Source organism: Protopterus annectens, chromosome 3.part1 (assembly GCF_019279795.1).
Source record: "Protopterus annectens isolate FY-2018-M chromosome 3.part1, PAN1.0, whole genome shotgun sequence".
NCBI classification, from domain to species: Eukaryota; Metazoa; Chordata; order Ceratodontiformes; family Protopteridae; genus Protopterus; species Protopterus annectens.
This window is the reverse complement of record NC_056732.1, coordinates 1,765,590,398-1,765,603,229: the sequence shown is the minus strand read 5'-3', so window position 1 is coordinate 1,765,603,229 and position 12,832 is coordinate 1,765,590,398. Positions and strand designations below refer to the sequence as shown.

General features: G+C 41.2%; 1 protein-coding gene across 2 annotated transcripts in view; it reads left to right on the top strand.

Annotated features, from left to right (window-relative positions):
- WDR97 (WD repeat domain 97) overlaps positions 1–12,832 on the top strand; it is a 2,414,280-nt gene that overhangs the window by 1,860,070 nt on the left and 541,378 nt on the right. The window lies entirely within an intron of this gene.

Below are 12,832 nucleotides of genomic sequence, written 5' to 3'. Positions count from 1 at the left end.
CATCATCAAAGATATTCAGGTGTAGGGGATCATATCCAGAGGTTACCACCTACCTTTTTTCCATCAGTATTCCAATTGGCTCACAAAAGTTCCCAATGTTCCACCCAGTCAGAGGAAAGCAACAGCTACAGAAATAGAAAAAGTGCTGGCCAAAAAAGTCATCTATATGGTCCCCCCAGACCATCAAGGATTTGGAACTTATTCAGGGTTCTTTTTGGTGTCAAACAAAAATGGGGAACTGAGACCTATCTTGGATCTTAGTAATTTGAGTCAGTCAAACAGTCGAAGTTCTGAATGGTCACAGTTCAGTCCAGTCTGCAAATGTTGCAAAAGGACGATTGGATGTGCTTGATAGATCTCCATGATGCATACTATCACATAAAAATAGGCAGGTGATGCAGGAGATACCCACGCTTCCAGCTGTGAGCCAGTCACTACAAGTACAGGACCCTGCCCTTTGGCCCCACCACAGCCCCAAGGTTTTCATCAATGGTCTCAGCTTACTTAAGACTGCTGGGATTCCAGGTGTTTCCATATCTCAATGACTGGCTCCTGTCTGCTCCCACCAAGCCTCTATTGATCCAAGCTATGAACTACTTGTTCCAACTATGTCTTCAACTTGGCATCAAAGTGAACTTCACCAAGTTCATTGGTGCTCATCTGGATATGGTGGCACAGATCACAAGCTTACCATAGACAGCATTAAACACTTTACAGAGTCAAGCATCCCTCATCCACTGTCTTCCCTCTCTGCCAGCAAGGTTGCATTGCAACTTCTTGGATCTGTGGCAGATTCCTCTAGCAAGGTATTATATAAGGGTACTACAATGGATGCTTGCAGTGTAATAGTTAATAAGATGACACCCCCTGTCCATGCTGGTATAGATTACAGTGATTTGCAGAGAGAACATGTAACATGGTGGATCACTGCAAAAGACGTTTTTAATGTCCACCCTTTTATACTTCCAGCACCCAGAGCCACAATGACTATAGATGCTTCCCAACTAGGATTTGGAAGGGCATTATGTGAGATGGATGGTCCAAGGCACTTGGTCTCATTTGGAGTTCAGTCTCCACATCAATGTCCTGGAAATGAGGGCAGGCATATTAGTGTTGCAGGTATTTCAAGATGTTTTCCTCCAGGTATGAGTTCCTAAGTCCCTCATAGGTTCATAGGTTGGTACTAAGCTATCGGCCCTAGGGCCTATACAAGCCTAAAACATACAAAGGCCAGCAAGTCAGTTCCAATAGCTTTATTGGCAAGTAAATAGGTGCAAAAAATACACCATAATACTCCCTATAGTTCAACAGCTCATATATCAAAACCTCAAACTAGTTTCGGTAAAAAACCTTCATCAGTGAGGAAAAATAAGGAAACCACATTCACCAATGAAAATACTCAGTATATATACCCAGCAATAGCCAATAACAACGTGATAATCACTTGACATATAAAATTGGTATTTGGTATACTCAGCATATAAAACAACATTATTCAATTATTTAGTGGGTGACACTTCAAAATAAGCTCAGTATCATAAATAAGATACTATAAACATTCTAGGCATAAATTTGTAATATAGATATAGTGTATATGTATAATACCAGATCTAACAAAATCTGCTCAATGCTACCATCCAGATATCTAATGAAAATAATATATATTTGTATAGGTCCCTATAGGTGGTCATTAAGTCCTGGTGGAAATAAGGCCCCTAAGTGTATTATCCAGTATCTTTCTTTATGGCTAAGAATACTCTGCCAACCAAGCTGATTATGTCTATTGCCCTGAATCTTATCAATAACCGTAAACATAAATTTGGCAGATTTATGTTTGATAGAGTGTTGATATAGGGCATTGCTAAGTTTCTGATTACGAATATCACTGCAATGTTCACCTATTCTGATTCTTAGGGAACGTGAAGTTTTACCTACATAGAAAGCTTGGCAATGGCATGTAGCCAAATAAATCACCCAACTAGATGAACAATTAGCAAAGATACGAGTATCAAATATCTTACTAGTGTTTGCACTTGAAAATTGTTTAAGTTTATTAACATTTCCACAAGAGGAGCAATGACCACAAGGGAACGTTCCCAATAATTCATCACCTGAAATGGTCAATTGCCTATAAGTGGCACCCCCACTGTCCTGATGTTTGTAATGGGAGAATAATGTACCTAAGGTTTTGCCCCTCCTGTAAGAAATGGAACATTGATTAGCCAATATATGACGAAGATAGTCATTAGCCAATAGTATATTCCAGTTATTGTTCAGTATGTTCCTAACTAGTTGATGATTTTTCCCAAAAGTGGTAATGAATCTAATAGTTTCCTCCTGTGTGACATCCTTCTTTTTATATTGTAATAGATCTCGTCTGTCTTGTTGATCCGTCCACACCTTCGCTATAGATATATCCACACTTGAATAACCTCTATCCAAAAATCTCTTGTTGAGATCATGTTTAGCCTCCTCATAATCCATCAGGGAAGAGTTAATGCGTTTCATGCGTAAATATTGTGATTTGGGAATGTTGCGGATGGTGTGACGTGGGTGCATGCTGGAAGAGTGGAGTAATGTGTTGAATTGTGGATATTTCCTATGTATTTTAGTGTTTAGAGTATTGTCAACATTACGATATATCGTAACATCCAAAAAGTCAATAACTGACTTATGATATATTATGGAAAATTCAATGCCCCAAATATTATTATTCAAATGTTCAACAAATTCCAGCAAATAATCTGCATCCGCACGCCACACCATCCAACAATCATCAAGGTAACACCTCCAAATGTCCATCTCAACCAAATAAATGTTATGTAGGGGATCGTAAATAAGACATTCTTCCAAATAAGCCATAAATAAGTCGGCATATATTGGGGCAAAGGAGGCTCCCATGGCTGTACCTCTCAATTGCCAATAACAATCACCCTGAAAGAAAAAAACATTCTTGTTGAGGACATGCTCCGACATACATACTAATAAGGTGTTAAATCCTGGTGGATAGAGTTCAGCTTTTTTGAGCCAAAAGTCCAAAGCTTGCAGACCAGCCCAGTGTGGGATACTAGTGTACAGAGATTTCACATATAAAGTACACATTAACCAATCTGGATCAAGTTGAGTATCAGCAATAATGTTAAGAAATTCAGTTGTATCCTGTATGCGGGCTCTAACCATGGACAACAATGGCTTCAAGTATTGCGTTAGAAATACAGATAGAGGTTCCGTAAGAGATCCATGACCCGACACAATGGGTCTACCTGGGGGATGAGTAATGGATTTATGAATTTTGGGTAACAGATATAAAATCTGTTTCTGGGGGTCACTAACTTGTAGATGTTGGACCGTCTTTTGTGAAATAATTCCTTCTTGTAAGGCCTCATTAAGAAACTGGTCAATATCCTGTTTAAATCGAAGGGTAGGATCCATCCCCATGTGCATGTAGCAGTTGGTATCTGACAATTGTTTAAGTCCTTCCTGTACATAGTAATCAGTATTAAGAACAACTACCGCTCCACCTTTATCAGCTTGGAGGATAACTATTCTATGGTTCTGTCTTAATTCAGAAAGTGCTTGTCTCTCCATAGAAGTAATGTTATCCTGGGCTATGTTAGTGTCAAACTGGGGAAAATGTAGGTCCTTCAATACTGCTTGTTGGAAGATCCCCACATGTTTATTCATGGGGGGTTGAAATGTCGATTTTTTAAAAGTAAAATCAGTAGATCTTTGAATGGAAGGATGATCCTGATCAGAGAAAAAAATTTTTAAATTGAGTTTTCTACAAAATTCCATAACATCCACAGAAACTGAATAATGGTCAGAGAAAAAGCTAGGGACAAAACCCATTCCTTTATTAAGAATGCAATGTTGATCTTGTGTGAGCACATGGTCCGACAGATTTAAAACATTGTCAAAAGGTTCAATTATTGGTTCAACAGTGCCTGAACTAGTCCTGTCATAGAATCTGTATTTATTTCTATTCTTGTGCTTCCTCCCCCCTCGGGATTGCCTACCATGCCTAAAGGGAACTTAGGTTGGATTTTCTTTTTAAGTGGTGAATGAACCATAGTACCCCCCTCGCTGTCAGTGTAAGATGACTCCTCCCCTGATGTACTGGTATAACTCTGGTTACTTTGTTTTAAAATAGACCTTGGTCTTTTCCTAGACTTTCCTCTATTCATGTTGGATCCCAAGTCCTTGAATCGCACAGTCCTTTGAACATGAAAGGGCTGACCCCTCTCATAATCATTCATGTCCCTGGTAAATTTTTTAAGTTTTCTTTCTTTAACCATATTATCATAAGAGGTCAATTCCTTAGACAGCCGATCAATACAAGCAGAATATTTGGAACTGGATTTGTATTTTTGGCATTCCGTACTTAGATCTTTAACCTCCGTCAACAAAAGGTCCACTGTTCTCTCATAATAGGCAGTTAAGATTTTCACAAATACCATGGATCCCATCCTTAACCCTTCATCCCATTCCTCTGTCAGCCTCTGTTCAGATCTGCCAACAAGAGGACGAAGCTTAATGCGGAGACCTCTCGGTGCCAAATTTTTATATGAATAAGCTTTGAAAAGTCTTAAGTGCCAAATATTGGCTCTAAGGCCCTTCAGGCCTTTTTCCAAGTTACGGAATGCCAAATCACAACCCCCCTCACTGCTGGGGTTGCTCTTACTCTGGTTGTTGCTTGGGGTATCCTCCAAACCAAATATGGCTATATCCTCCCTATCAGCACACAACCCATGGAGTATCTGATCCAAATCCATCTCAGAAAGCAATAGTATTGAATGGCTGTTCAAGGAAGAGATCCTATTTTAAACAATTGCGTATGTCCAGGAATCAAAAATAATTAAAGAAAGTGTAACTCAGACCAAGGTCACCAATCATATAATGATATACTCATCATGAAAAAAAATTTTGACCATCTGTATGGGATATATACCAGACACCAAGGGTATGAAGTCGCTGAACAACTGTAAGTAAATATGGTAATTCTGCATATGAGATATAATATTTGTTCATATATGTAAAAATGAACACATACAAGTGCCTAAGCATATAACTAAATAGTCTGTATAACAGCACAAAAATAAGAATGCAGTCACTGTTCAGATAAATATAACAAAAGCTAGGGGTATAGTTTAAATATAAATATAGAATAGAGTAACCAAGACCCCATCCTTGAGTAGCCCCCGTATAGATATGTCAACAATTAGTTCTAGCTGATATACAACCTATGTTTAGCAAAGGTAGTTGGCTGGAATATGAATGTGCCCAAAATTACAAAAAAAGGACATTAACACCTAGAAAACTAGAACACAGGTCCCAATGAATCCAATGTACATTTATATCATATATATATAGTATCTTATTTATGATACTGAGCTTATTTTGAAGTGTCACCCACTAAATAATTGAATAATGTTGTTTTATATGCTGAGTATACCAAATACCAATTTTATATGTCAAGTGATTATCACGTTGTTATTGGCTATTGCTGGGTATATATACTGAGTATTTTCATTGGTGAATGTGGTTTCCTTATTTTTCCTCACTGATGAAGGTTTTTTACCGAAACTAGTTTGAGGTTTTGATATATGAGCTGTTGAACTATAGGGAGTATTATGGTGTATTTTTTGCACCTGTTTACTTGCCAATAAAGCTATTGGAACTGACTTGCTGGCCTTTGTATGTTTCCTGCTATTGTTTTGGGCCGCGCAAGCCTTAACGTGCGAGGGTTTGTGTTCCCCTATACAAGCCTAGCCATAACAATTCCCTGGATATTTCTTACCACAATATTTACTTCTCTGGACCCCTGTCTAGCGGGGCGACTGACATGATCCCCGGGGTGAATTTCCTATCTCCCATCCAATCATCAAGGTTCCTTTTGAAGAGGGCCAAGGAGGTGCTCTGCTTGACATGTTTGGGCAGTCTGTTCCAGAGTATGGGGAATCTGTGGGTCAGGAACCTATCCCTCCAGCATGTTTTGTTCATTGTGATGACAAGGTTTAGATCCCTGGAGCATGTGGCTCTGAGGGATTGGAATTTCTTTAAGTGGAGCATGTCCAACAGCTCTGGGTTTGACATGGCCTTGTATGTTAAGCAGAGATTGCCTCTGAGTAGATGATATACCACAGAGTATAGCTGGAGTTTTTTTAGACGGTCAGCATATGGCATCTGCTTTAGGCCTGTGATTCTTTTAGTGAGGTATTTCTGTGGCCTTTCCAGCTGTTGCAGATGTCTTGTGAGGTACATACCAAACGGGGCATTATACACTATAATGGGTCTAATGAGGGATGAGTACAGTGGGACAATGACCTCCTTTTTTCTGGATGAAAAGCCCTTAGTGATGAGGTGTACCACATAAAAGGATTTCCTGACTGTTGTGGTGATGTGGTTATCAAAAGTGAGACCACTGTCCACCTGTCTCCCATCACACTTTCGATGTTTAGTGTACTGCCACCTATGTGGTAATTCATGGGTACATGTTTTTTTCCAAAGGGGATAACTATACATTTCTTGGTGTTAAGCTTGCGCCCATGGCTCTGGCACCAGCATCTGTTTCTGTAAGGCCCTTTTGTAGAATATCCATATCATTTAGGGATTCAATAATGGCTCCCAGTTTGCAGTCATCTGCGAACTATGTTAGCCAGAGTCCCTTAGTGTTGGCCTGTACTTCAGAGAAGCCGATGCCAAACAAAAGTGGTCCCAGGACTGAACCCTGAGGTACTCCACTTGTCACTTGTCTGGAGCTGGATTTGGAGTCGGCTACTTTTACAGTCTAGGCTCTGTCAGTAAGCCAGTTGGCAACCCATCGAGTGACATAAGGATTTATGCCCAGCTTAGTAAGTTTATCTATGATTCCAGAGTGGGGGATGGTGTCGAAGGCCTTGGCGAGGTCCAGATAGGCTGTGTGGACTGCCTTACCCTCGCCCACAGCTCTGGAGACTGATTCGAAGAAGTCAGTCAGGTACAGGAGACAAGATCGGCCCTTCACAAACCCAAACTGGGTGGGGTCCAGTGTATGAAGGGTGCCAGTGTCTTTGTTTATAAGTTCCATGTCCTTGCAGATCAGGCTCGTCAGACTGATGGGACGGTAGTTCCTGGGATCCAAGGTGGATCCCCTCTTGTGGAGTGGGATAACTGTAGCTGTGCGCCACTCAATGGACATGAAGCCTGAGGTGAGGCTATGATTAAACATGACACTTAGGTGACGTGCCAGTTCATTTTGTAGTCCATGTAGTACACAGCCTGGGATGTCATCTGGTGCCATGGATGCTGTATTCTTAGCTTTGGAGAGTGCAGTTTCTACCTGTGTGGCCGTGATTACCGGAATTTGGCAATCATTTGGTATTGAGATGGGCCCTTTAGGGGGTGAGAGGGGGGTGAAGTTGGCACTAAATCAGTCTGCCAGGATATTGGCAATATCCTTGGGATCAATATATTTAATACCATTCTGTTGAAGCTCAGAGCAGATCTGAGCATTGCCATTTAGATTCTTAACAGAACTATAGAATGCCTTGTTGTCTTTGGAATCTTTGGCAATTTTATTTTCGTAACTAGCTTTTGAGGATTTTATGAGGGATCTCAGCTTCTTACTGAGGCTGGTGAGGGAGTTTTTTGCATCCTGGGATTTTCCTCTTTTCTGCAACAGTTTCTTCCTTCTGTTGTATAGTTTGTTTATAGCAGGGGACCACCAGATTGGCTTTCTTTTTTTGGAGGAGAGCATCTTGGTTCTGTTTGGGATGGCACGATTCATGCACAAGTGGATGTGCTCGTACAGTGCCTTAGTGTAGGATTCTGCAGTCGAACTTTCAGATCCCGTCTGCATGGATGTCATGAAGTTTGTCACTTCTGACTTCAGTAGCATGAAGTTGGCTTTGAAGATGTTTTTAAGGAGGTTTCCTTACTGGGTGGTGTGGGTGTCAAGGGTGATTTGCTTATGGTCAGACCTGACCAATGAAGGGATGACCACTGGTGTGGAGCATCCATCTCCCATGTTGGTAATGACCAGGTCTAGGATATTGGAGCCCCTGGTGGGACAATGGATTAGTTGATCCAGGGCGTTGGAATTTATGAATTCCAAGAACCGTTTTGAAAAGGAGTTGGTACCCGAGTAGTTTTCCCAATTAATGGCAGGGTAGTTGAAATCACCCAGTATTAGGGTGTTTGGTTGTATCTTAATATTTTCCAGTATGTTTAGAAAGGTGTAGTGAGAATCTTGGGGCATGGTGGGGGATCTGTAGCAAGCTACAATTTGGATTGCAGTCTTACCTAGTGTTAGTTGCACCTGGAGAATTTCAGATGCATTGTGTTGGGCAACTAGCCTGGAGGTGTGAATATCCTTGGTGAATATGGACACTCCTCCACCTTTAGTGTTTCGGTCTTGGTTTTGTGGCTGAAAAGTGTGGTAAGAGTTGTAGCTTGGTATTGCAGGGGTGCTCTCTGGAGCCTTGAACCAAGTCTCAGTTACTGCACAGATATCGATGATCTCCATTTTTAGGAGTGCCTCGAGAGAGTGCATGTTGAGGTTTAGACTTCTAGCATTGAGTAGCATTACTTTCAGATTTTGCATGCTTGTATCTGTTACGGTGGTGGTTTTGTCCTTTGAACCTTGCCTAAAAAAGGCACTATAGGGGTGGCAAGAGCTTTAGCCAGTTACCTGAATCCCAGGGGTGACAGGTGCAGACCATCTCTGGCAAAGCATCGTGGTTTGTCGATCATGTCTTCCGAGGCAGACCGATACTGGATCCCCTTTGCATGACACCAGAAGCTTAGCCAATTGTTGAAGTCAATCATTTTGTCCTTATACTGTGGTATCATTCTGAGTGAAGGCAGGATGCTATTCAGGGCTAGGGTCATACCTGCCTGGGCCACATGATCCGAGAGCTCCTCCGTGTCTCTTTTCATGTAGTCCAGGGAGGTATGTCTCAAGTCTTTCACTCCAACATGGACAATGACAGAGTCATATTTGTACTTGTTGTGGAGTGACTTGAGTGCATGCGTTATGTGGCAGATCCTGGCATCCGACAGGCAGCTGACTGTAATTTTCTCCTTGTTCAGCCTGGTGAGTGGGACATCAGTGTGCCTGACTATAGAGTCACCTATGACTAAAGTGTTGGGTACATTGTCTTGCCTTAGGGGCTGTTGTTGGGTGGCAAACTGGTGTTGTGAGCTATGTGTCACTTTGGTTGTGACTGGTGTTTGTTTGCATTTCAGCTTCGGAGGTCCTTGTTGCTTGGGCAGGTTAATGTTAAGGGCCTCCACATATGTGGGTTTAGTGTTGTTATGTGTGGGTGTTGATGGTGTGGGTTTTGAAGGGTTATGAGTTGCTTGAGGTGTAGTGCAGGAGTTAACCTTCTCCTCTTGACTGTTTAGCACAATCTTGGCCAGAGAGAGCTTTGCTTCCAGTTTGGCTATGTAAGTGCATCTCTCGCAGTTTGTAGTTTTGGGTGGTAGGAGGAGAGGGTTGTCTGTGTATATGAGGCAGTTGCCGCATTGCACCAGTATGCCCAGATTCACCAGGTGGACTTGAGAAATCACTGGAAGCTGACCCAGGGACATGCGTGTTTAGGTGCTTTTTTTGTAAACTATAAGAGCTGTTTTCCCTTACCTTTGCAAGGTACTTTGCAATTATAGGCTGTTTAGTGCCTACGATTAATTTCTCCTTATTGACAAAGAGAGTTGAGTGCTTGTATCAGTTTCAGGCTTCCTAGTGCTTTCTAGCAGGTTCTAGAGCAAGTGCTAGTCACAGGGGTTCAGATTTTAGTGCCACTACTGAAAAACCAGCTAGTTCTAAGGGAAAATTTGAAGAGCAGACTTGCTGGCACCTGGAATAGTTTGACTGTAGCCTTGCGGTGCTGCACGATGCAAAAATTTGCAACATACGCGTTTTAAGCCAGAAAGTTGAAAGGGATAGAAATCAGCCCAAAAAGGCTAATAAAATTACAATTTCAGAGCTGGAAACCACTCCCCCAGTGTTAGATAGGCAGTACAATGCTCACCACTCCTACTGGTAAGCAGCAGGATTTCCCTCTACCACAACAAGGTCTGGATATCTCTTAACACAGAAAATAAAGTCCTGAGACAAGCAAAGCCTGGGATCTGGACTGGCTAGGAAAGGTGGGAAACGAGCAAACAAGATAGTACTTTTTTTTTTTTGTCAAAACAGGCTAAACAATGCAATAATACAGTAAATAAACACAGAAAAGGCTAACACACACGAGTGTGTAGTCCTAAACAGTAAATGCAATTAAAACTTTACAAAATTAGCAATTTAAAACTTTTTAAATGAAGCAAGGCAAGTGCACAACTGAAAACGATTTAAGAGGCAGTAATACAGCATAATAAGTAGCTAGTCTACATATACAGAGAAGTCTATATATACAGAAAAGCAGCTAAAACACACAAACAATTCAGATGCAGTGCATCCTAGAGCACTTGAGTTGTAGCAATATTAAGGCAAATACAGTTACAATAAATACTCTAAAATATACTCTATATTTCCAAAATGTTTGAGAAGCACAGTCAGAACACAAGGAGATACAGGCAATTTTTTTTTTTTTTTTGAAAGGGAGAAAGGAGGAACAGAAGGCCTTCTGAGATGTTCTCTCTGTATTATGTAGAATGAGCTAATGACACTAGACCGGGAGGAGTGTCCCAGATCAAATTTACAGTAGGGGTGGGCAACTGCAAAGCCATCAAGTATAAGACACCAACAGGGAGGGAGGGTGGGGACCAATACTAAAGCTATTAGCCTACACTCATTAGACAGTAAACACTACAGAAACCCACAAAATGAAAGTTTTTAAACAGATAAAGGAGCAAAGAGACTCTACAGAATGCTTTTAACTGCAAACAAATCAGTCACCCATGCAGATCAGTTAATAGCAATAAAATGCAGTAAAAACTATGCAGCAGGCAATAAAAAGTGCTATATATAAATTGCTAGAAACAATAATCAGTATAAATAAGCCAAAAAAAACAGGATACTTATATATCTCAGATCTGAGTTGTAGGCGACACCCCTCCTCCACTCTGCTCAGTGTGTATAGACAGAAATCTTCTCATAAGAGAGCTCTCAACCCTGTGGTAGCAGAAATTAATTTTCATCCATGGGGCCACCTGTGCCGTGATCTCTTCACTTCCTCTGTCATCTCCAAGAGCAGTAGGTACTTCACCCTGATCCCCCAGAGTGGAGTCACTGAGAGACTGTCAGATTCATGACTGGCCTATGGGCTCCTTTATGCATTTCTTCCTACTCCTCTAATTTAAAAATTTCTTCAGAAAGCATCTCACCAGAAGAGCAAAGTAATCTGCATTGCCCCATTCTGGCCTTAACAAGTATGTTTTCCCTTCCTGTGGCTTAATCTAGTACACCCTTCTTGAGTGTTGGATCCATCCCCAGATCTCCTGTTTCATCCATATGGGATAACTCATCCAGACATTCAGACCCTCATATTAACTGCATGGTTTCTCCACTTCCAGTGATGACTAGACAGTGCAGGCTTTCTTCCCTGGTTTGACACATCCTCATATCCTTTCAGAAGGGCCTTCCAGAGACTACTAGACCCCTTTTCAGCACTTATTTCAGCAATCCTAGACTTTCTTGTTTCTTTATTCAACATCTGAGCTAGTTATTCTGCAGTAAAAGTCCAACTTGCAGCCATCTCAAATTTTCACATAGGAGATAACCATTTATCCATGGCATCATCAAGATTATGTAAAGCCTTTCTCAAATGTACCTTCTTACTGTGACCTCCTATTAAGGCTCCTACCCCTCCATGGGATTTAACATTAGCTAGTCAAGCTGTGATTCAGCTCCCTTTTGAACCAGCTGCCAAGGTGGACTTAAAGTTTTAGTCTTGGAAAGCTGTTTTTCTGGTTGTGATTACATCTATCGGACAAGTATCAGAACTCCAGGCTCTCTCTTCCCAGCCACCATATTTGATCTTTCACAAGAACAGGGTGTCCCTTCGTATTAATCCTTCCATTCTATCTAAGGTGGCTTCAGAAACAGCTATAAATCAATCCATAAATCCTCCTGTTTTCTTTCCAAAATTTTCCTGCAAAGGTGAATACATGCTACACCTGTTGGATGTTCATAGATAGCTTTGATTATATCGCCACAGAATGAAAAATTACAAAAAATCAGACCAGCTATTTGTTTCCTTTTCCAAAGCCAAGTTGGGCAAGTTGGTGTTGAAGGAAACTTTAGCCGAATGGCTCACTGATTGCATTGCCTTTGTTTATAGGAAGAAGGGATTGACATTACCTAAACCAGATCTGTTGCACATCCTCTGCTTTCTTGTTCAAAGATTCCATAGATTACATACCTTTGTTGCTCATTATAAATTGAATATTTTGTCTAGAAATAGAATAGTGTTTGGCTTCACTGTTCCCTGGAATATCCTTGCTCAAGAACCACCCTGGGGTTTCTCTAGCTGGGGACTCTGCCCCATCACTTGAGGAATGGACAAAAAAGACAACATTAGATACAAAAGTTATGTACTCACCATAATGATGCATCTGTGTTTTCTGTTTTCATCCTTCCTCAACCTACCATGCTCTAACCCCCTTCCTACTTGGACCTTAAAGGCATACTTAAGGCCTAAACCTTAAAAAGGGAACAGTATACTCAAATCAAGGGGTGGCGTAAGCCATACAGAATCGGGCTAGGCTTATAATTGCCCCAGGCAGATAGCCTAGTATGAACCTATGAACCTAAGATTTGCATTTGGTCTCCTAGCTTGTCCTGAGGAATGTTATTTTGCCTGCCTTCTGATGAGTTCGGGTATTTCTCTTCCTTTCCTTTTAGTCTAATTGG